The sequence below is a fragment of the Lycium barbarum genome, chromosome 5 (assembly GCF_019175385.1).
Source record: "Lycium barbarum isolate Lr01 chromosome 5, ASM1917538v2, whole genome shotgun sequence".
Classification (NCBI taxonomy): Eukaryota; Viridiplantae; Streptophyta; class Magnoliopsida; order Solanales; family Solanaceae; genus Lycium; species Lycium barbarum.
In genome coordinates this window covers 79,056,239-79,080,821 of record NC_083341.1, presented here as the reverse complement: position 1 = coordinate 79,080,821, position 24,583 = coordinate 79,056,239, and the positions used below count along the sequence as shown (strand labels likewise).

The following is a 24,583-nucleotide window of genomic DNA, read 5'->3' as shown; positions in this document are numbered from 1 at the left end:
CCATAACATCACCATTCACCACTTAATCCAGATACTCTCCACAAAATGTGAAGGAAATTCAAACTCTCAACAAGCTTGTATACCGGTATCGACAAGACATAAAGAACTTCCACACTGACAAGGATATCTCTAACAGTAAATATATGCAAAATTAATACTAAAAGAAGATTATGTTACACAGGGAGTTGCAGATTCAAGGTGATATTCTGCACACTTGATCTAAGATAACCATAATTGAGACGACATTTTCCCTTTTTGGCATACCGTCATACAGTCTTAAACAATTTCTTTCAGCCTTTTCTCTATATCTTCAAGAGGAAGGGTTGCATCGATAACCTACAAATACAATAAAACGAAGACAATATTAAAAACAGTTATTGTTTGTGCTTTAGAATGTGATGCCTGAACCTATACAAGGTTAACCGGTTATCTTGGTTAAACTCCAAAGAGTATCAATTCAGAATCTCAGCTAATAGCATTTAATCAATTTATAAGGCGTAACATAATGGCCTTAAATATTTACTCTTGATTACCAGGATACACAAATTGATTAAGAACATCCAAACGAACTCAAAGAGTCATTATTCCAATGCTTACATCAGATCACTTGCTAGTTGCTACATAGCTTTTTATTAAACCATTATTTGTTGGTCAACTATAAAAAGAGGGAAGGAAAGCTACCTTCCATGAAGAGCCAAATAAGACTTGGAAACCTTCTTTTGAAACTCAAGCTGCTCATATCTTTCACCTCCATAACCTCCTCTCTCGGCAGCTTTCTGGTTATTTCAAGACCAAATCATCAATATCCACAATCAAATGAACTATAGGAGTAACTGTTTCATATTAAAGAATAACTGAATAGACAGAATATTTATTTAACTAGTAAAGATATGACTAAGCTGCTAACTACTAGAAATATAAACTGAAATAGCACATCTCTGTAATAACCCATATATTTTTTAGGCTTAGTTGGTAATTTAAATAAAAGAAGGAAATAAAAAGAAAAGAAAAAAAAATAGAAAAGAAGTAATTTAGTGGGCCAAGCCCAAAAAGGAAAAGGAAAAAAAACAAATATAAAGGATTCAGCATAAGACGTGAAACAGGAAAAAGAAACTGAAGTAAAAACCAGAAAACAGAGAAGGGGAAAAACCAGTGAAAGAAAGAAAAGAGAGGGAGAAAAAGAGAAGAAAAGAGAGGGAGAAAAAGAGAAGAAAAGAGAGGATAAAAATAAGAATTTTCACTCCAAATCATCAAGGTAATTACTCTAGTCTTTTATTTAAGTTTATTACATAATTAGGGGTGAATTTCTTTGATGAAAACATGGGGATATTTTGAGGAATTGAGAAAATTTAGCTCTAGAGTTCTTCAACCAAAATCATTGATTTGAAAGGGCAAATAGCATCAGATTTTAGACTTCTATATATCATTGGAATCCTCTCATTAAGACCTTTCTGAAAACATAAGTCTTGTCGGGTTTTGAACACATTGACCAGAGGGCGTTTTCGTCCTTTAAAATTTAACTTTAACCGTTTAAGCCTCTAAAAATATAGAAGTGGTTTACCCTAAGGGTTTTGATCATTCTAAATCCATTTTTGTGTAGTTTGAGGCAATACGGAGACTCGAGAATGCAGTTTTGATTTATTAGGAAGTGGGCTTGAATTGTGAATTTGAGGTAAGTGAGACTTTAAGCTTTGGGTACTTGCTTTTCAAAACCCGTTTTAAAAATATGTTTTGTCTGCCTGGTCCATGTGTTGGGGCGAGCGTGTGCTTGGCAGAATCGGTGGTCCTTAAGGCCAACTGCATATACTTTATTTTCAAATAATCCAAAACTCTCTTTATAAATTATTTTGTGATGTGATATAGCTGTGAGCCATGATATTGGGGCATTGTGTATGCTTCCCTTAGCATTGTGTATGCTTTTTGATTATATTGGGGCATTGTGTATGCTTCTTGATTATATTGGGGCATTGTGTATGCTTCTTGATTATATTGGAGCATTGTGTATGCGTCCCTTAGCATTGTGTATGCTTCCTGATATATTTGGCACATTGTGTATGTTGCCGTGGATTCATAGTGTTGACTAATTCTTTAACTGCCACTTATGATGGTTCGTAGTGTAAATTGTGTTGAGATATATAATATATTTGATAAACAGTGGTTTGGACCTTGGTTGCTATTATATAATGATATATTCATGTGCATAATATTTTTGTGCTTGTTGTGTGTTTGTATTTTCTAACACTTGTTCCAGGGGCATTTGAAGTGGCGGGTCGAGAATCTTACTGGGTTATATTTATGTATAACTCACTCCTTACCTGCATGTCCATGCAGATACTGTCGTTGAGAACGAGGCTGGTAATTGAAGACTTCGTGAGTCGATTCTGTTGCTGAGGTGAGCCACCGCATTGTTCGTGGAGGCAGCCATTTCAGCTTTATCTAGTTTATTTCTAGCTGTTTCTTTTATTTTGGGTTTACATGCCCGACACTCAAACTCATATAACTCTGTTAGATGCTCCATGGTTTTAGCGTGGGATGTGGGCTAGAGATTCTTTTTATCTTAGCGTTGGTTGGTTTTCATAAATCGATTATGGATTTGGTTGGCGACTATTTCGCATTTTTATCATTAATAACGTTGTTGGACCTGCACTTATTTTCTTTAAGTGCTTTTGTAAATGATTAAGAGTATGATATATGGTTCGCCTGGCGGGTGGTGTCTGCTGGGTGCCAATCACGTCTAGCGGGAATTTTGGGATGTGAAAAAGTTGGTATCATAGCCTAGGCTTTAAGTCCCGGGTCATGGAGCAGTGTTTAGTAGAGTCTTGTTCATGGGTATGTAGGCGCCCATACTTATGACCTTGAGGCTACTGGAAATCTAGGAAGTTTTCCCTTCTTTCATTCCTTGTTCGTGCGTGAGTTGAATCAAGTTTAACCTTGTAATATTTATTTCGCAGATGGCTAAGAAACGCGCATCTTCATCTGCTAAACGTGGTGCTGGACAGAGTGCTACCCGCGGTGGTAGACAAGCTAGTGCTGATCAGACTAGAGCTCAGACTAGGACTCAGGCCACTCCTCAGCCTGAAGTTGTGAATGGGGGTCAGGCCCGAGTTGCGTCAGAGCAAGTGCAGGAACAAGTGGTTCAGAACACTCCACCGGCACCAGCTGCTGCCCCTACTATTGCTATGCCCGCAGATGTGGTGACCAGATTATTGAATGTGTTGGAGGCATTGACGCCTAATCGTGGTGGAATTCCGGGTCCTCAGGCTACTTCACAAGCACAAGCTCAAGTTCAGTTAAATGTTACAGCTAATCAGACGCCTCAATTGTCCCCTCAACAGGTTGTCCAGTATGCAAGGCAATCTAAGGAGTTTAAGAATTTCATGGATCTTAAGCCACCAGAGTTTGATGCTTCACCAACTTCTATTGAACCTCAGAAGTTCATTGATCGTTGTGAAAAGATATTGACTACGTTGAGGCTGAAGGAGACTCGTGGTGTGGAATTTGCCACTTTCTTATTCTCAGGCACTGCAAAGTCTTGGTGGATTTCGATTCAGAGAGGTAGACAAGTAGGGTTACCACCTATTACTTGGTCAGAATTTTTAGCACTGTTTAAGGACAGGTTTATTCCATTAAGCAAGCAAGATGACATGAGACGTCAGTTCAATAATCTGCAGCAGGGAACTATGACCGTTACAGAATATGAGGCCAAGTTTACAGATTTATCCAGGTATGTACCTTATTTAGTAGAGGATCCAAGAGAGAAGGTGAGACGATTTTTGGATGGACTTGAGCATCGCTATCGTGGTCCTGTGGTACGAGATGTGCGATATGGTACCTATTCAGATGTAGTTGACACTGCTCTCCGTTACGAGTCTTATCTAGAGATGGACAAAGTTGAGCATGAAAGCAAAAAGCCACGTAACACAGGTGGGTTTAGTGGTGCTCCATCTGGGGGCAAGAGTGGTTTTTATCGTGGACAGTCCAGACCTACTCAGTCAGAATCAGTGGTGCAGTCTTCTAGTGGTTATTCAGCTAGACAGGGCCAGCAGCAGATGCAGAGGAAGGGTAATAGCTCATATCAGTCAGGTTATCATCCGAGGTGTTCTAACTGTGGTAGAAATCACAGTGGTCGTTGCTTTGGGGCAAATGGGGCTTGTTTTACTTGTGGTGAAAAGGGGCATATTGCTAAATACTGTCCTAAAGGAAATTCTGTTGCTAGTCGAGCTACTACACAGCCGCAGGGAACTACTACAGCTACACAGGGTCAGATTCAGCCGCTAGGATCGCTCTACGGGGTGCTCGTGGACAGGGACAACAGGGTGCACAGGTTGCTCAAGGAGGGGGAGGACCACTGAGATTTTTTGCTATGACCAGACAGGATGTCGAGGCATCTAATGCAGTAGTCACAGGTATTATTACTATTAGTTCTCATGGTGCATATGCTCTTATTGATCCCGGTTCGACGTATTCGTATGTATCTCCTTCTTTTGCTATATTCTTAGAACGGGGAGTTGAGTCTATTAATATGCCATATGTAGTAGAAACCCCAGTGGGGGAGAGTATATTAGTGGATAGAGTTTATAGAGATTATGTGATATCTGTTCAGGGCAGGGACACCGTAGTTGATCTATGTGTGTTACCGATGTCCGCCTTCGATGTGATTATGGGCATGGATTGGTTGGCATCATGTTATGCATCGGTTGATTGCTATGCTAAGCTTATACGTTTTAATTTTCCTGGAGAACCTTTAGTGTGGAAAGGCATGACTCCTGCGACTCAAGGAAAAATAATATCTTATGTAAAGGCACGCCGAATGATTAACCATGGGTGTTTGGGTTTTATTGCCACTGTTCATGATGCTCGAGCGGAGAATGTTACTATTGATAGTGTCCCTGTTGTTCGCGAATTTGTGGATGTTTTTCCTGAAGATTTACCCGGCCTACCCCCGATGAGAGAAATCGAGTTCAGCATTGATTTAGTTCCAGGGACTCAACCTATCTTTATTCCTCCATATCGTATGGCTCCAGCTGAGTTGAGAGAATTGAAGGCTCAACTCCAAGAGTTACTTGACAAGGGGTTCAATTAGGCCTAGTGTATCTCCTTGGGGTGCACCTGTGTTATTTATGAAGAAGAAAGATGGCACGATGAGAATGTGCATTGACTACAGGCAACTGAACAAGGCGACTATCAAGAATAAGTATCCATTGCCTCGTATTGATGATTTGTTTGATCAGCTACAGGGTGCTACTCATTTTTCCAAAATCGACTTGAGATCAGGTTATTATCAGCTGAGAATCAAGACTGAGGACATCTCCAAGACAACTTTTCGGACAAGACTGGAGATTCTGGGATTTCTGTTCGTGCAGTTGTTGAATCAAGACTGGAGATTCTGGGATTTCTGTTCGTGCAGTTGCTGAATCATCTATTATAGCAGAGGTAAAGCAGCGTCAGTTCGAAGATCCTATTCTAGTTCAGTACAGAGATGTGGCCCTTAATACAGACAAGACTCCGTTTGAAATTTCACCTGAAGGGGTATTATTATATGAAGGCAGATTCTGTGTTCCGGATGTTGCAGGCTTACGACGACAAATCATGGGCGAGGCACATAATGCACGGTATTCTGTTCATCCTGGTTCCACTAAGATGTATCATGATCTCAGGTGTTTGTATTGGTGGGACGGTATGAAGAAAGATATTGCCGAGTTCGTTAGTCAGTTTCCGAATTGCCAGCAAGTTAAGATTGAACATCAGAAGTCTGGTGGATTATTACAGGAGATGGAAATTCCAGCCTGGAAATGGGAGATGATTAATATGGATTTCGTTGTTGGGTTACCGCGCACTCCACGCAGGTACGACTCTATTTGGGTTATTGTTGACCGATTGACGAAATCAGCCCATTTTCTTTCAGTTCGGACTACTTATTCGGCTGAGGACTATGCTAGATTGTATATCAGAGAGATAGTTAGACTTCACGGAGTCCCTGTGTCTATTATTACTGACCGAGGTGCCCAGTTCACGGCAAATTTCTGGAGGTCATTTCAGGAGGGATTAGGGACTCAGGTGAGGCTCAGTACAGCTTTTCATCCTCAGTCCGACGGGCAGGCCGAGCGCACTATTCAGACGCTGGAAGATATGCTGCGGGCCTGCGTTATTGATTTTCGAGGCAGCTGGGATGATCACTTGCCACTAATTGAGTTTGCCTATAATAATAGTTATCACTCCAGCATTCAGATGGCACCGTACGAGGCCCTTTATGGTAGGAAATGCAGATCTCTTATTGGCTGGTTTGACGTGGGCGAAACTAAGCTGATTGGGCCAGATGTGATCCAGGAAGCAGTAGATAAGGTAAAGCTTATTCGGGAGCGATTATTGGCTGCTCAGAGTCGACAGAAAGCTTATGCAGATAGACGACGTCGACCGTTAGAGTTCCAGATTGGCGACTGGGTATTCCTGAAGGTGTCGCCCATGAAGGGTGTCATGAGATTCGGTAGAAAGGGTAAGTTGATCCCCCAGTACATTGGGCCTTATCAGATCGTTCGAAAGATAGGCGAGGTCGCCTACGAGCTAGATTTACCATCCGACTTGGAGACCGTACACCCGGTGTTTCATGTGTCTATGTTGCGGAAATGTATTGGTGATCCTTCCAGGATATTTCCAGTGGATGACATTCAGGTGACGGAGCAGTTGTCTTATGACGAGCAGCCTGTATCTATTCTGGATCGACAGGTGAGGAGACTACGCACTAAATAAGTGCCCTCCGTTAAAGTCCTGTGGCGCAACAACAATCGGGAGGAAATGACTTGGGAAGCGGAGGACAAGATGAAGAAGAAATACCCCCATTTGTTCCCGACGTCCACAGGTAATTTAAACCTTCAAATTTGTTGTATTGATTGACGAATGAATTGTGTGTGCTGACTATAATGGGAGACTTCCCCGTTATATTATAAGACTAATTTAACATTCGGGGACGAATGTTCTTAAGGGGGGGAGAATGTTATGTCCCGTGTTTTCGCATAATTGGAAATCGAGAAATAATTAAGACTTGTATGTTATAAGGAAATATTTTGATTCTAGTAGATATGACTATATTGGTTATGAAATATTTGGTGCTAAGACATTGGGGAAGGCCGAGGGTAAATTTGGAATTTCGGAAATTAGTTTCGGGAATTACAAAACGGGATTATAATGAATTGGGCCAAGAAATCGGACAACAAAAAAATTGAGGCCCAAGATTAGGAGGTGGCCGGCCAAGGCAAGGCCCAAGCCTCTTATTAAGTGGTCATGTGATTGTCACATGACCCATATTTGGATATATATCAACATTTTCCTTGTAATGATCAAGAACAAATCAACACTTCAACTTTGAGCCTAAAGAAGGTCTCGGCCGAACCCAAGAAAAGAGAAAAACATTCTCCAAGCTTTGATTCTAATCCAAAAGTCTTGTTCTTTCCATATTTGTAGAGCACTCAAGATGCTCTCCAACGGTAGTTTGGTGAAAGGAGCGCGTTTGCGGCAAGTCGGAAATTCAAGTAAAGGTATGAATTTTGCTATTCTAATGTTATGGAATTAGTATGAATGTGTTAAGGATGGAGAATAGACGAGAATCCCGTAGTTTTGATGTGTGTGCAAAGCCGTGTGTGTGTGTGTGTTTGGTGTTGTAGCCGTGACCTATGGGAAGTGCAAAGCCATGTGAATTTAATCTTGTGTAGTTGTTTGTTGCGTTGTTGTGACCTTTATAACGTAAATGAATGTTTAATGAATTGAATTGGTGTTGGAAAATGATTTCGGAACACTATGGGAAAGTATATACCTTTGGTATATTTGTGTATATCCTTGTATATCCATGATATTAAGGCTTTAAATATGACTTATGGTTGTTGTTAATGAATTCGGAATGAAATAATGCAAGTTAGTATGTTCGTCGGAATTGTTGACGTTTTGAAAGGAATATGGAAAGTGACGTTTGGGTTGTTGTTGTTGGTGTTTATTGAGCCGAGCTAAGTCTCGGGGGTGTTAGATATATAGGGGAAATGCTGCCGAAATTTCGGTAGACAAAAATGAAGTTAATGGGACTTTTAAGCTTAAGAATCTCTAATTGGTAACTTTGACCATTTGCAGATTCCGGACGAAACGGGATTTGATTTTGGGGTGAGCGTAAGACGTCTATAAGGTATGTAAAGCTTCCCACTTCTTCTTTTGGCATGTCTTAGTATGTTAGGTTGATATCGGAACCCCGGGAGCATTTCCGCTCCTCGAAATCCGATCTATAGAATGGCTACTATTCATTCAATTCAATTGAAGCCTAATGTTCCTATTTTGGCTAGAAAGCAATCAAACGTCCGAAACTTATGAAAATGCAATCAGATTACTTTGAAATCTTTATGTATGATCTTATAGACCCGAAATGTTCATAAATTATGTTCGCCACCTCGACTTGACCCGAGGTGGGCCCGCTAACCCCGAGATGCCTTATTTGTCCTACTAGGCTCTTTTTTTTTTATAAGCTTCGATAAAGAATCTTCGAATTTGGAATTTATCCTTTATGAAATAATGTTTTGAACACCATGAGATACTAAGTTATGTTTTGAGCCATATGTACCACTTTGGAAATATTTTGTGAAATAGACTTTCGTACTAATTAATTATTTGGCTATTTTGGTTAATGAATTGACTTATGAAGTAATCAAGTTTTGAAAGGCTATTTTGATATACAAATTGCATTGTTTGCTCACGACTCCGCTCGTGCCTTATTATAACTTCGTTCACCAGTTCCCAGGCCGGTTATGATTCGTGCGCCCTATGATAATTCGGCCGTATGCTGTGTTACGGTTCCCGAGGCCTCGCCATAGGGCCGGGTTCCGTTTGGAGTTATGCTGTGATATGGCTGGTGATGCGATACGCTCCCATGTGTATGTGTGTTCAGGGATGTACGGAGATTTGAAACCTTCCGGCTGACTAATTGTTATGTCCCGTGTTTTCGCATAATTGGAAATCGAGAAATAATTAAGACTTGTATGTTATAAGGAAATATTTTGATTCTAGTAGATATGACTATGATGGTTATGAAATCTTTGGTGCTAAGACATTGGGGAAGGCCGAGGGTAAATTTGGAATTTCAGAAATTAGTTTCGGGAATTACAAAACGGGATTATAATGAATTGGGCCAAGAAATTGGACAACAAAAAAAATTGAGGCCCAAGATTAGGAGGTGGCCGGCCAAGGCAAGGCCCAAGCCTCTTATTAAGTGGTCATGTGATTGTCACATGACCCATATTTGGATATATATCAACATTTTCCTTGTAATGATCAAGAACAAATCAACACTTCAACTTTGAGCCTAAAGAAGGTCTCGGCCGAACCCAAGAAAAGAGAAAAACATTCTCCAAGCTTTGATTCTAATCCAAAAGTCTTGTTCTTTCCATATTTGTAGAGCACTCAAGACGCTCTCCAACGGTAGTTTGGTGAAAGGAGCGCGTTTGCGGCAAGTCGGAAATTCAAGTAAAGGTATGAATTTTGCTATTCTAATGTTATGGAATTGGTATGAATGTGTTAAGGATGGAGAATAGACGAGAATCCCGTAGTTTTGATGTGTGTGCAAAGTCGTGTGTGTGTGTGTGTGTTTGGTGTTGTAGCCGTGACCTATGGGAAGTGCAAAGCCATGTGAATTTAATCTTGTGTAGTTGTTTGTTGCGTTGTTGTGACCTTTATAACGTAAATGAATGTTTAATGAATTGAATTGGTGTTGGAAAATGATTTCGGAACACTATGGGAAAGTATATACCTTTGGTATATTTGTGTATATCCTTGTATATCCATGATATTAAGGCTTTAAATATGACTTATGGTTGTTGTTAATGAATTCGGAATGAAATAATGCAAGTTAGTATGTTCGTCGGAATTGTTGACGTTTTGAAAGGAATATGGAAAGTGACGTTTGGGTTGTTGTTGTTGGTGTTTATTGAGCCGAGCTAAGTCTCGGGGGTGTTAGATATATAGGGGAAATGCTGCCGAAATTTAGGTAGACAAAAATGAAGTTAATGGGACTTTTAAGCTTAAGAATCTCTAATTGGTAACTTTGACCATTTGCAGATTCCGGACGAAATGGGATTTGATTTTGGGGTGAGCGTAAGACGTCTATAAGGTATGTAAAGCTTCCCACTTCTTCTTTTGGCATGTCTTAGTATGTTAGGTTGATATCGGAACCCCGGGAGCATTTCCACTCCTCGAAATCCGATCTATAGAATGACTACTATTCATTCAATTCAATTGAAGCCTAATGTTCCTATTTTGGCTAGAAAGCAATCAAACGTCCGAAACTTATGAAAATGCAATCAGATTACTTTGAAATCTTTATGTATGATCTTATAGACCCGAAATGTTCATAAATTATGTTCGCCACCTCGACTTGACTCGAGGTGGGCCCGCTAACCCCGAGATGCCTTATTTGTCCTACTAGGCTCTTTTTTTTTTGATAAGCTTCGATAAAGAATCTTCGAATTTGGAATTTATCCTTTATGAAATAATGTTTTGAACACCATGAGATACTAAGTTATGTTTTGAGCCATATGTACCACTTTGGAAATATTTTGTGAAATAGACTTTCGTACTAATTAATTATTTGGCTATTTTGGTTAATGAATTGACTTATGAAGTAATCAAGTTTTGAAAGGCTATTTGGATATACAAATTGCATTGTTTGCTCACGACTCCGCTCGTGCCTTATTATGACTTCGTTCACCGGTTCCCGGGCCGGTTATGATTCGTGCGCCCTATGATAATTCGGCCGTATGCTGTGTTACGGTTCCCGAGGCCTCGCCATAGGGCCGGGTTCCGTTTGGAGTTATGCTGTGATATGGCTGGTGATGCGATACGCTCCCATGTGTATGTGTGTTCAGGGATGTACGGAGATTTGAAACCTTCCGGTGTTATGCTGTGTGTGGCGCCAGCGTCGGAGTGGCGACCACGTTCTTAAGCGTTGCATGATTTCGTTTGCATTTTGTATATATATACATATATGATTTTGATACGGATTTTGACACATTGATTTGTACTCCCCTTTGTTATCCGGTTTGCTTTCAGTTTCGGCCCATATTTCTGTACTCCGTGCTTTACATGCTCAGTACATATTTCGTACTGACCCCCCTTCCTTCGGGGGGCTGCGTTTCATGCCCGCAGGTACAGACATTGGTGATTCTCCACTGTAGGCTTCACTTCTGCTATTTCGGAGTACTCCCTTGATTCGGAGTCCACTTTTGGTATATATATCTTTCGCCATGTATATATTTCTGCATATCTGACTATTTGGGTACGGCGGGGCCCTGTCCCGTCATATGATTCTGTCGGTCAGTTTAGAGGTCTGTGGACATGTTTGTGGGTTATGGTCTGTCTGTATGCTTATGTGTATATGTTGTTTGGGCGATTCCATACGCCGAGGCGGCCGGTCCGCATATGTTTGTGCATTGCTTTGATTAGCCCTGTGTGGCCTCTGTTGGTGTTTGCTGTGTACAGGGTTATTCTGGTTAGTCCGAAAAACAAAGGAAACTCTGCCGAAATTTTTCTGGAAATTATCTGTATTTGGAATATAGCCTTGTCGGCTTCTGCTATATATTTGAATATGTTTGATAGATGGGTTTGGGTGTCCAGATCGGGCACTAGTCACGGCCTACGGGGTTGGGTCGTGACAAAAGTGGTATCAGAGCGGTTTGTCCTCGGAATGTCTACAGGCCGTGTCTCGTAGAGTCTTGTTTATCGATGTGTTGTGCACCACATCTATAAACAGGAGGCTACAGGGCATTTAGGGTGTTACTTTTCTTTTGAATCTTAGATCGTGCGATAGAGCTGTGCTATTAGGACGATTCTGATCTGATTCGTTATTGTGTTTGCAGTGATGCCTCCGAAGAAGGCAACGGCGGCCCAGAAGGGCAAGGCGAGGATGGGAGAGACCAGTCAGGCACAGCGAGCTACCCGGGCTCGTGTTTATGATTTGCCTGAAGTCGTGCCTCATTCTGAGGGGTCCGCTACACCACCATTGGTACAGCCTGGAGCAGGTCCTTCAGCAGCTCCAGAGGCCCGAGTACCCGCTCCCGAGACTCCAGCTCCTCAGCCAGGGGCGGAGGACAGGACCCTGAGGGAGGCTGTACAGTTGCTGACCACATTGGTAGCGGGGCAGGCTCGCAGACGCGGGCGGAGGGACGATGATGATGATGACAGACGTGACAGCCTGCGGGTTCGAGAGTTCTTATTGTGTGGCCCTCCAGAGTTTTTCGGGTCTAAGCCCGATGAGGACCCCCATGACTTTATTCGGGGGATGCGGCGCTCACTAGACTTGGTCAGGGCTTCAGAGACCAAGTCGGTCGAGTTGGCCTCGCATAGACTTCGGGATGTTGCTGCTCACTGGTATGAGTCCTGGGAGCTATCTAGGGGCGAGGGTGCTCCTCCAGCTACTTGGGACGAGTTTGTGACTGCTTTCACCCGCCACTTTCTGCCCCCAGAGTTGCGACGGGCGCGGGCTGATCGATTTTTACATCTGCAGCAGAGGGGTCGGAGCGTTCGTGAGTATAATCTGGAATTTGATTCCCTGGCCCGGTATGCACCTGCCGTAGTAGCAGATATGTCCGATCGGATGCATAGATATGTTATGGGGTTGGATCGCTATTTGATCGACGGCTGTATGGCAGTGTCATTGCAGACAGATATGGATATTGCTCGACTTCAGGCTTACGCGCTGGGTATGGAGGACCGTCACAGGTCTGATTATTCTAGCAGAGATCGGGACAGGATGCCGCCCAAGAAGGCTAGGTCCGCGGGATATTCTGGAGATTCTCGAGGCGGGCAGCCTCAGCAGCAGCAGACAGGCAGACAGCTTCCTCCGTCCGGCCGGAGTACTCAGTCTGGCGGCAGGAGGTTTGATAGTGCAGGACCGCCTAGGGCCGGTCAGGGCTCCAGGGCGGCAGGTTCACAGGTGTCTAGAGGCCCCAGCCAGGCCAGACCACCCAGACCCCGTTGTTCTCATTGCGGGAAGTCTCATCCTGGGGAGTGCTATCGAGCTACTGGAGCTTGTTTTTCGTGCGGTGGTCAGGGCCATTTTATGCGAGATTGTCCGTTGGCTAGCGGTTCTGGTAGTGTGGCTCAGCCGATAGGGTCAGCCGCCGGTTCATCATCTGCTCCATCTGTTGCACGCCCTGCAGGGCGAGGTGCGCCGACACCGGCGGGACGCGGTCGAGGCCGCGGTGGTGTTTCAGGTTCTAGGGGTCCCTCGAACCGCATATATGTTTTGGCCAGCCGCCAGGATCAGGAGGCTTCGCCAAACGTCGTCACAGGTACATTACTGGTTTTCTCCAGATCTGTATATGCATTGATTGACCCTGGTTCTACTTTATCGTATATTTCCTCGCTTGTTGCTAGTAAAATTGGGATAATGTCTGAGCCTATAGAGCCATTTGAGGTAGCTACGCCGGTTGGGGATTTTGTGATAGCGAGGCAGGTCTATAGGGATTGTTCGGTGACTATTTATGATCGTTGCACTAAAGCGGATTTGATAGAGTTAGACATGCTTGAGTTTGATGTTATTATGGGCATGGACTGGTTGTCTTCCTGTTATGCTAATGTCGACTGCCAGAAAAAGGTAGTCCGTTTTCAGTTTCCAGGGGAACCAGTTATAGAGTGGTTCGGATCTACAGCATCGCCGAGGGGTAAGTTTATTTCATACCTCAAGGCTAAGAAAATGATCCAAAAGGGTTATATCTATCATTTGCTTCGTGTGCACGATACTGCAGCTGAGATACCTACCCTTCAGTCTGTTCCGGTCGTTAGCGAGTTCCAAGATGTATTTCCTGACGAGCTTCCTGGCCTTCCGCCTGAGCGGGAGATTGATTTTACTATAGAGTTGATGCCGGATACGCAGCCTATATCTATTCCTCCGTACATAATGGCACCGGCTGAATTGAAGGAGTTGAAGGAGCAGCTGAAAGATTTGTTGGATAAGGGTTTTATTAGACCCAGCACATCACCCTGGGGAGCGCCGGTATTATTTGTGAGAAAGAAAGATGGGTCACTGCAGATGTGTATTGATTATCGGCAACTGAATAAGGTGACTATAAAGAATAAATATCCCCTCCCCCGGATTGATGATTTGTTTGATCAGTTGCAGGGTGCTAAATATTTTTCGAAGGTAGATCTGCGCTCAGGTTATCATCAGGTGCGAGTGCGAGAATCAGATATCCCGAAGACTGCTTTCAGGACCCGGTACGGGCATTATGAATTCAGAGTTATGTCTTTCGGGTTGACTAATGCTCCAGTGGTATTTATGGATCTCATGAATCGGGTATTTCGGCCTTTCTTGGATATGTTTGTTATTGTGTTCATTGACGATATTCTGATTTACTCGCGATCAGCCGAGGAGCATTCAGATCATTTGAGGACGGTACTTGGTATTCTCCGTCAGCAGAAATTATATGCTAAATTCTCCAAATGTGAATTTTGGTTAACTTCTGTGGCTTTCTTGGGGCATATTGTCGGAGCAGACGGTATTCGGATCGATACGCAGAAAATTGAAGTTGTACAGAATTGGCCCAGGCCTACTACACCGACAGAGGTGCACAGTTTTCTGGGATTAGCCGGATATTATCGCAAGTTCGTGGAGGACGTTTCTTCTATTGCAGCACCACTGACGAAGCTTACTCAGAAAGCAGTGAAATTTCTGTGGACCGATGCCTGCGAGCGCAGCTTCCAGATGTTGAAAGAAAAGTTTGTTTCAGCACCAGTTTTGACTCTTCCAGAGGGATCAGATGGGTATGTGGTCTATTGTGACGCCTCTGGTATTGGGATAGGTTGTGTGTTGATGCAGCACGGTCAAGTCATAGCCTATGCTTCCCGGCAGCTCAGACCGCACGAGAAGAATTATCCCACTCATGATCTTGAGTTGGCCACGGTGATTCATGCTTTGAAGATTTGGCGGCATTATTTATATGGGGTCCATGTCAATATTTATACAGACCATAAGAGTCTCCAGTATATTTTTAAGCAGAAAGAATTGAATTTGCGGCAGAGAAGATGGCTTGAGTTACTGAAGGATTATGACGTTGATATTCTGTACCATCCGGGGAAAGCCAATGTGGTAGCGGATGCACTTAGCGACAAGTCTATGGGCAGCTTGGCTGATGTGCCATCTGGTAAGAAGGATTTTGTTCGTGATATTCATCAGCTGGCCAGCCTTGGAGTTCGTTTGGCAGATTCTGGAGATTCTGGGATTTCTGTTCGTGCAGTTGCTGAATCATCTATTATAGCAGAGGTAAAGCAGCGTCAGTTCGAAGATCCTATTCTAGTTCAGTACAGAGATGTGGCCCTTAATACAGACAAGACTCCGTTTGAAATTTCACCTGAAGGGGTATTATTATATGAAGGCAGATTCTGTGTTCCGGATGTTGCAGGCTTACGACGACAAATCATGGGCGAGGCACATAATGTACGGTATTCTGTTCATCCTGGTTCCACTAAGATGTATCATGATCTCAGGTGTTTGTATTGGTGGGACGGTATGAAGAAAGATATTGCCGAGTTCGTTAGTCAGTTTCCGAATTGCCAGCAAGTTAAGATTGAACATCAGAAGTCTGGTGGATTATTACAGGAGATGGAAATTCCAGCCTGGAAATGGGAGATGATTAATATGGATTTCGTTGTTGGGTTACCGCGCACTCCACGCAGGTACGACTCTATTTGGGTTATTGTTGACCGATTGACGAAATCAGCCCATTTTCTTTCAGTTCGGACTACTTATTCGGCTGAGGACTATGCTAGATTGTATATCAGAGAGATAGTTAGACTTCACGGAGTCCCTGTGTCTATTATTACTGACCGAGGTGCCCAGTTCACGGCAAATTTCTGGAGGTCATTTCAGGAGGGATTAGGGACTCAGGTGAGGCTCAGTACAGCTTTTCATCCTCAGTCCGACGGGCAGGCCGAGCGCACTATTCAGACGCTGGAAGATATGCTGCGGGCCTGCGTTATTGATTTTCGAGGCAGCTGGGATGATCACTTGCCACTAATTGAGTTTGCCTATAATAATAGTTATCACTCCAGCATTCAGATGGCACCGTACGAGGCCCTTTATGGTAGGAAATGCAGATCTCTTATTGGCTGGTTTGACGTGGGCGAAACTAAGCTGATTGGGCCAGATGTGATCCAGGAAGCAGTAGATAAGGTAAAGCTTATTCGGGAGCGATTATTGGCTGCTCAGAGTCGACAGAAAGCTTATGCAGATAGACGACGTCGACCGTTAGAGTTCCAGATTGGCGACTGGGTATTCCTGAAGGTGTCGCCCATGAAGGGTGTCATGAGATTCGGTAGAAAGGGTAAGTTGATCCCCCAGTACATTGGGCCTTATCAGATCGTTCGAAAGATAGGCGAGGTCGCCTACGAGCTAGATTTACCATCCGACTTGGAGACCGTACACCCGGTGTTTCATGTGTCTATGTTGCGGAAATGTATTGGTGATCCTTCCAGGATATTTCCAGTGGATGACATTCAGGTGACGGAGCAGTTGTCTTATGACGAGCAGCCTGTATCTATTCTGGATCGACAGGTGAGGAGACTACGCACTAAATAAGTGCCCTCCGTTAAAGTCCTGTGGCGCAACAACAATCGGGAGGAAATGACTTGGGAAGCGGAGGACAAGATGAAGAAGAAATACCCCCATTTGTTCCCGACGTCCACAGGTAATTTAAACCTTCAAATTTGTTGTATTGATTGACGAATGAATTGTGTGTGCTGACTATAATGGGAGACTTCCCCGTTATATTATAAGACTAATTTAACATTCGGGGACGAATGTTCTTAAGGGGGGGAGAATGTTATGTCCCGTGTTTTCGCATAATTGGAAATCGAGAAATAATTAAGACTTGTATGTTATAAGGAAATATTTTGATTCTAGTAGATATGACTATATTGGTTATGAAATATTTGGTGCTAAGACATTGGGGAAGGCCGAGGGTAAATTTGGAATTTCGGAAATTAGTTTCGGGAATTACAAAACGGGATTATAATGAATTGGGCCAAGAAATCGGACAACAAAAAAATTGAGGCCCAAGATTAGGAGGTGGCCGGCCAAGGCAAGGCCCAAGCCTCTTATTAAGTGGTCATGTGATTGTCACATGACCCATATTTGGATATATATCAACATTTTCCTTGTAATGATCAAGAACAAATCAACACTTCAACTTTGAGCCTAAAGAAGGTCTCGGCCGAACCCAAGAAAAGAGAAAAACATTCTCCAAGCTTTGATTCTAATCCAAAAGTCTTGTTCTTTCCATATTTGTAGAGCACTCAAGATGCTCTCCAACGGTAGTTTGGTGAAAGGAGCGCGTTTGCGGCAAGTCGGAAATTCAAGTAAAGGTATGAATTTTGCTATTCTAATGTTATGGAATTAGTATGAATGTGTTAAGGATGGAGAATAGACGAGAATCCCGTAGTTTTGATGTGTGTGCAAAGCCGTGTGTGTGTGTGTGTTTGGTGTTGTAGCCGTGACCTATGGGAAGTGCAAAGCCATGTGAATTTAATCTTGTGTAGTTGTTTGTTGCGTTGTTGTGACCTTTATAACGTAAATGAATGTTTAATGAATTGAATTGGTGTTGGAAAATGATTTCGGAACACTATGGGAAAGTATATACCTTTGGTATATTTGTGTATATCCTTGTATATCCATGATATTAAGGCTTTAAATATGACTTATGGTTGTTGTTAATGAATTCGGAATGAAATAATGCAAGTTAGTATGTTCGTCGGAATTGTTGACGTTTTGAAAGGAATATGGAAAGTGACGTTTGGGTTGTTGTTGTTGGTGTTTATTGAGCCGAGCTAAGTCTCGGGGGTGTTAGATATATAGGGGAAATGCTGCCGAAATTTCGGTAGACAAAAATGAAGTTAATGGGACTTTTAAGCTTAAGAATCTCTAATTGGTAACTTTGACCATTTGCAGATTCCGGACGAAACGGGATTTGATTTTGGGGTGAGCGTAAGACGTCTATAAGGTATGTAAAGCTTCCCACTTCTTCTTTTGGCATGTCTTAGTATGTTAGGTTGATATCGGAACCCCGGGAGCATTTCCGCTCCTCGAAATCCGATCTATAGAATGGCTACTATTCATTCAATTCAATTGAAGCCTAATGTTCCTATTTTGGCTAGAAAGCAATCAAACGTCCGAAACTTATGAAAATGCAATCAGATTACTTTGAAATCTTTATGTATGATCTTATAGACCCGAAATGTTCATAAATTATGTTCGCCACCTCGACTTGACCCGAGGTGGGCCCGCTAACCCCGAGATGCCTTATTTGTCCTACTAGGCTCTTTTTTTTTTATAAGCTTCGATAAAGAATCTTCGAATTTGGAATTTATCCTTTATGAAATAATGTTTTGAACACCATGAGATACTAAGTTATGTTTTGAGCCATATGTACCACTTTGGAAATATTTTGTGAAATAGACTTTCGTACTAATTAATTATTTGGCTATTTTGGTTAATGAATTGACTTATGAAGTAATCAAGTTTTGAAAGGCTATTTTGATATACAAATTGCATTGTTTGCTCACGACTCCGCTCGTGCCTTATTATAACTTCGTTCACCAGTTCCCAGGCCGGTTATGATTCGTGCGCCCTATGATAATTCGGCCGTATGCTGTGTTACGGTTCCCGAGGCCTCGCCATAGGGCCGGGTTCCGTTTGGAGTTATGCTGTGATATGGCTGGTGATGCGATACGCTCCCATGTGTATGTGTGTTCAGGGATGTACGGAGATTTGAAACCTTCCGGCTGACTAATTGTTATGTCCCGTGTTTTCGCATAATTGGAAATCGAGAAATAATTAAGACTTGTATGTTATAAGGAAATATTTTGATTCTAGTAGATATGACTATGATGGTTATGAAATCTTTGGTGCTAAGACATTGGGGAAGGCCGAGGGTAAATTTGGAATTTCAGAAATTAGTTTCGGGAATTACAAAACGGGATTATAATGAATTGGGCCAAGAAATTGGACAACAAAAAAAATTGAGGCCCAAGATTAGGAGGTGGCCGGCCAAGGCAAGGCCCAAGCCTCTTATTAAGTGGTCATGTGATTGTCACATGACCCATATTTGGATATATATCAACATTTTCCTTGTAATGATCAAGAACAAATCAACACTTCAACTTTGAGCCTAAAGAAGGTCTCGGCCGAACCCAAGAAAAGAGAAAAACATTCTCCAAGCTTTGATTCTAATCCAAAAGTCTTGTTCTTTCCATATTTGTAGAGCACTCAAGACGCTCTCCAACGGTAGTTTGGTGAAAGGAGCGCGTTTGCGGCAAGTCGGAAATTCAAGTAAAGGTATGAATTTTGCTATTCTAATGTTATGGAATTGGTATGAATGTGTTAAGGATGGAGAATAGACGAGAATCCCGTAGTTTTGATGTGTGTGCAAAGTCGTGTGTGTGTGTGTGTTTGGTGTTGTAGCCGTGACCTATGGGAAGTGCAAAGCCATGTGAATTTAATCTTGTGTAGTTGTTTGTTGCGTTGTTGTGACCTTTATAACGTAAATGAATGTTTAATGAATTGAATTGGTGTTGGAAAATGATTTCGGAACACTATGGGAAAGTATATACCTTTGGTATATTTGTGTATATCCTTGTATATCCATGATATTAAGGCTTTAAATATGACTTATGGTTGTTGTTAATGAATTCGGAATGAAATAATGCAAGTTAGTATGTTCGTCGGAATTGTTGACGTTTTGAAAGGAATATGGAAAGTGACGTTTGGGTTGTTGTTGTTGGTGTTTATTGAGCCGAGCTAAGTCTCGGGGGTGTTAGATATATAGGGGAAATGCTGCCGAAATTTAGGTAGACAAAAATGAAGTTAATGGGACTTTTAAGCTTAAGAATCTCTAATTGGTAACTTTGACCATTTGCAGATTCCGGACGAAATGGGATTTGATTTTGGGGTGAGCGTAAGACGTCTATAAGGTATGTAAAGCTTCCCACTTCTTCTTTTGGCATGTCTTAGTATGTTAGGTTGATATCGGAACCCCGGGAGCATTTCCACTCCTCGAAATCCGATCTATAGAATGACTACTATTCATTCAATTCAATTGAAGCCTAATGTTCCTATTTTGGCTAGAAAGCAATCAAACGTCCGAAACTTATGAAAATGCAATCAGATTACTTTGAAATCTTTATGTATGATCTTATAGACCCGAAATGTTCATAAATTATGTTCGCCACCTCGACTTGACTCGAGGTGGGCCCGCTAACCCCGAGATGCCTTATTTGTCCTACTAGGCTCTTTTTTTTTTGATAAGCTTCGATAAAGAATCTTCGAATTTGGAATTTATCCTTTATGAAATAATGTTTTGAACACCATGAGATACTAAGTTATGTTTTGAGCCATATGTACCACTTTGGAAATATTTTGTGAAATAGACTTTCGTACTAATTAATTATTTGGCTATTTTGGTTAATGAATTGACTTATGAAGTAATCAAGTTTTGAAAGGCTATTTGGATATACAAATTGCATTGTTTGCTCACGACTCCGCTCGTGCCTTATTATGACTTCGTTCACCGGTTCCCGGGCCGGTTATGATTCGTGCGCCCTATGATAATTCGGCCGTATGCTGTGTTACGGTTCCCGAGGCCTCGCCATAGGGCCGGGTTCCGTTTGGAGTTATGCTGTGATATGGCTGGTGATGCGATACGCTCCCATGTGTATGTGTGTTCAGGGATGTACGGAGATTTGAAACCTTCCGGTGTTATGCTGTGTGTGGCGCCAGCGTCGGAGTGGCGACCACGTTCTTAAGCGTTGCATGATTTCGTTTGCATTTTGTATATATATACATATATGATTTTGATACGGATTTTGACACATTGATTTGTACTCCCCTTTGTTATCCGGTTTGCTTTCAGTTTCGGCCCATATTTCTGTACTCCGTGCTTTACATGCTCAGTACATATTTCGTACTGACCCCCCTTCCTTCGGGGGGCTGCGTTTCATGCCCGCAGGTACAGACATTGGTGATTCTCCACTGTAGGCTTCACTTCTGCTATTTCGGAGTACTCCCTTGATTCGGAGTCCACTTTTGGTATATATATCTTTCGCCATGTATATATTTCTGCATATCTGACTATTTGGGTACGGCGGGGCCCTGTCCCGTCATATGATTCTGTCGGTCAGTTTAGAGGTCTGTGGACATGTTTGTGGGTTATGGTCTGTCTGTATGCTTATGTGTATATGTTGTTTGGGCAATTCCATACGCCGAGGCGGCCGGTCCGCATATGTTTGTGCATTGCTTTGATTAGCCCTGTGTGGCCTCTGTTGGTGTTTGCTGTGTACAGGGTTATTCTGGTTAGTCCGAAAAACAAAGGAAACTCTGCCGAAATTTTTCTGGAAATTATCTGTATTTGGAATATAGCCTTGTCGGCTTCTGCTATATATTTGAATATGTTTGATAGATGGGTTTGGGTGTCCGGATCGGGCACTAGTCACGGCCTACGGGGTTGGGTCGTGACACTAATGCCCCCGCAGCATTTATGGACCTCATGAACAGGGTATTCAAGCCATACTTAGACCATTTTGTGATTGTGTTCATTGATGATATTTTGGTCTACTCTCGAAGTGAGGCTGAGCATGGACAACACTTGAGAGTTGTGCTACAGACACTTAAGGAACGAAAGCTTTATGCTAAGTTCTCAAAATGTGAGTTTTGGTTGAGCACAGTTTCCTTTTTAAGACACGTGGTGTCTCGAGATGGGATTCAAGTTGATCCAAAGAAAATTGAAGCAGTTCGAGATTGGCCTCAACCAACTACTCCCACAGAGATACGCAGTTTCATGGGACTAGCTTGATATTACAGAAGGTTTGTGGAGGGTTTCTCGAAGATAGCTGCTCCATTGACACGTTTAACTCCAAAAGGTGTGGTATTCCAGTGGTCAGATGAATGTTCAGAAAGCTTTCAGAAATTAAAGACTGCATTGACTACGACACTGATTTTGACCTTACCTACTGATGAGGGTGGTTTCACCATTTATTGTGATGCATCTCGAGTCGGGTTGGGTTGTGTCTTGATGCAGAATGGTAAAGAGGTAGCTTATGCGTCTCGACAGTTAAAGAAACATGAGAAGAATTATCCAACTTAGGACTTAGAATTGGCCGCAGTTGTATTTGCACTCAAGATCTGGCGTCACTATCTTTATGGTGAGCCGTGTGAAATCTATACTGATCACAAGAGTTTGCAATACATATTGAAGCAAAGAGATCTGAATTTGAGACAGCGACGGTGGTTAGAGTTACTTAAAGATTATGATCTTAATTTTTTGTATCATCCTGGTAAGGCGAATGTGGTGGCAGACGCCTTGAGTCGAAAGTCTATGGGCAGCTTGGCCCGATTCACTGCTGAAGAACGACCTATGGCTAAGGATATTCAGGCATTAGCCAACCGTGGAGTTCGGATTGATCATACAGTACAGGGCAGGTTACTTGCAGTTATAGTGACACAATTCTTCCTTAGTGGGGCAGGTCAAGGCTTGCCAATATGAAGATCCCCGTCTTGCTAGACTGCGAGATCGAGTGCAAAATGGGGGCGTTAAATCATTCTCTATTGATGGCGAAGGCGTGTTACGTTGTCATGGTAGACTGTGTATTCCTATGGTGGGTAATGTGAAGCAACTAATTCTTGAAGAGGCTCATAGCTCGCGATACTCCATCCACCCAGGTGCTACGAAGATGTACCAAGACTTGCGTGGATTATATTGGTGGAAAGGTATGAAGGATGATATTTTGAAACATGTGACAAGTTGCTTAAATTGTCAGCAGGTCAAATATGAACATCAAAAACCCGGCGGAGTAATGCAAAACTTGATTATCCTAGAGTGGAAGTGGGAAATGATTACGATGGATTTCGTAGTTGGTTTGCCGAATACTTTCAAGAAACATGACTCAGTCTGGGTGATTGTGGATAGACTCACTAAATCCTCTCATTTTATACCAGTTCGGGTTACTCATACCGCAGAGCAATTAGCAAATATTTACCTCCGTGAGATAGTACGACTTCATGGTGTGCCTATTTCTATAATATCTGATCGAGGTGCACAATTTACTGCTGAGTTTTGGAAGTCTTTTCAAAAGTCGTTGGGTTCACAGGTCGAGTTGAGTACAGCTTTTCATCCACAAACTGATGGACAGTCTGAGCGAGTTATTCAGATTTTAGAGGACATGCTTAGAGCTTGCGCGATTGATTTTGGTGGTCATTGGGACGATCAGTTGCCTTTGGCAGAGTTTGCTTATAATAACAGCTACCAATCGAGTATACAGATGGCGCCGTTTGAGGCTCTATATGGTCGCAGGTGTCGTTCACCAATTGGATGGTTCGAACCGGGCGAAGCACAACTATTCGGACCAGATTTGGTGCAGCAAGCCTTGGAAAAAGTTGCATTGATACGAGAACGGCTTCGGACAGCACAAAGCAGACAAAAGTCCTATGCAGATAAGAAAGTACGTGATATGGAGTTCATGAAGGGGGAAAAAGTCTTTCTAAAAGTATCCCCTATGAAAGGAGTTATGAGATTCGGTCGGAAAGGTAAGTTAAGCCCTAGGTGCATTGGTCCTTATGAGATTTTGGATCGAATTGGGTTGGTGGCATATAGACTTGCTTTACCTCCGAGATTGTCTGTTGTTCATCCTGTATTTCACGTGTCTATGCTAAGACGATATGTCGGTGATGCTAGCCATAAGATTCAACCAGAGGATGTGGAGCTCGATGAAAATTTGACTTATGAGGAGGGTCCGATATCTATTCTTGATAGGCAAGTGCGACAATTGAGGTCGAAGAAGGTAGCTTCAGTCAAAGTGTTGTGGCGTAATCATCCAACCGAGGAGGATACTTGGGTGTCTGAGACGGATATGCGAGATAAATATCCTCATTTATTTGACGCGACGGGTATGATCTAGATCCGTTCGAGGACGAACGTCATTTTAAGTGCTGGAGAATGTAATAACCCATATATTTTTTAGGCTTAGTTGGTAATTTAAATAAAAGAAGGAAATAAAAAGAAAAGAAAAATAAATAGAAAAGAAGTAATTTAGTGTGCCAAGCCCAAAAAGGAAAAGGAAAAAAAAAATAGATATAAAGGATTCAGCATAAGATGTGAAACAGGAAAAAGAAACTGAAGTAAAAACCAGAAAACAGAGAAGGGGAAAAATCAGTGAAAGAAAAAAAAAAGGGAGAAAAAGAGAAGAAAAGAGAGGATAAAAATAAGAACTTTCACTCCAAATCATCAAGGTAATTACTCTAGTCTTTTATTTAAGTTTATTACATAATTAGGGGTGAATTTTTTTGATGAAAACATGGGGATATTTTGAGGAATTGAGAAAATTTAGCTCTAGGGTTCTTCAACCAAAATCATTGATTTGAAAGGGCAAATAGCGTCAGATTTTAGACTTCTATATCTCGTTGGAATCCTCTCATTAAGAACTTTCTGAAAACATAAGTCTTGTCGGGTTTTGAACACATTGACCAGAGGGTGTTTTCGTCCTTTAAAATTTAACTTTAACCGTTTAAGCCTCT

At 42.3% G+C, this 24,583-nt stretch overlaps 1 pseudogene; it reads right to left on the bottom strand.

The window, feature by feature from the left end:
• Positions 1-276: 276 nt before the first annotated feature.
• LOC132639503 (thymidylate kinase-like) overlaps positions 277-24,583 on the bottom strand; it is a 43,536-nt pseudogene continuing 19,229 nt past the window's right edge.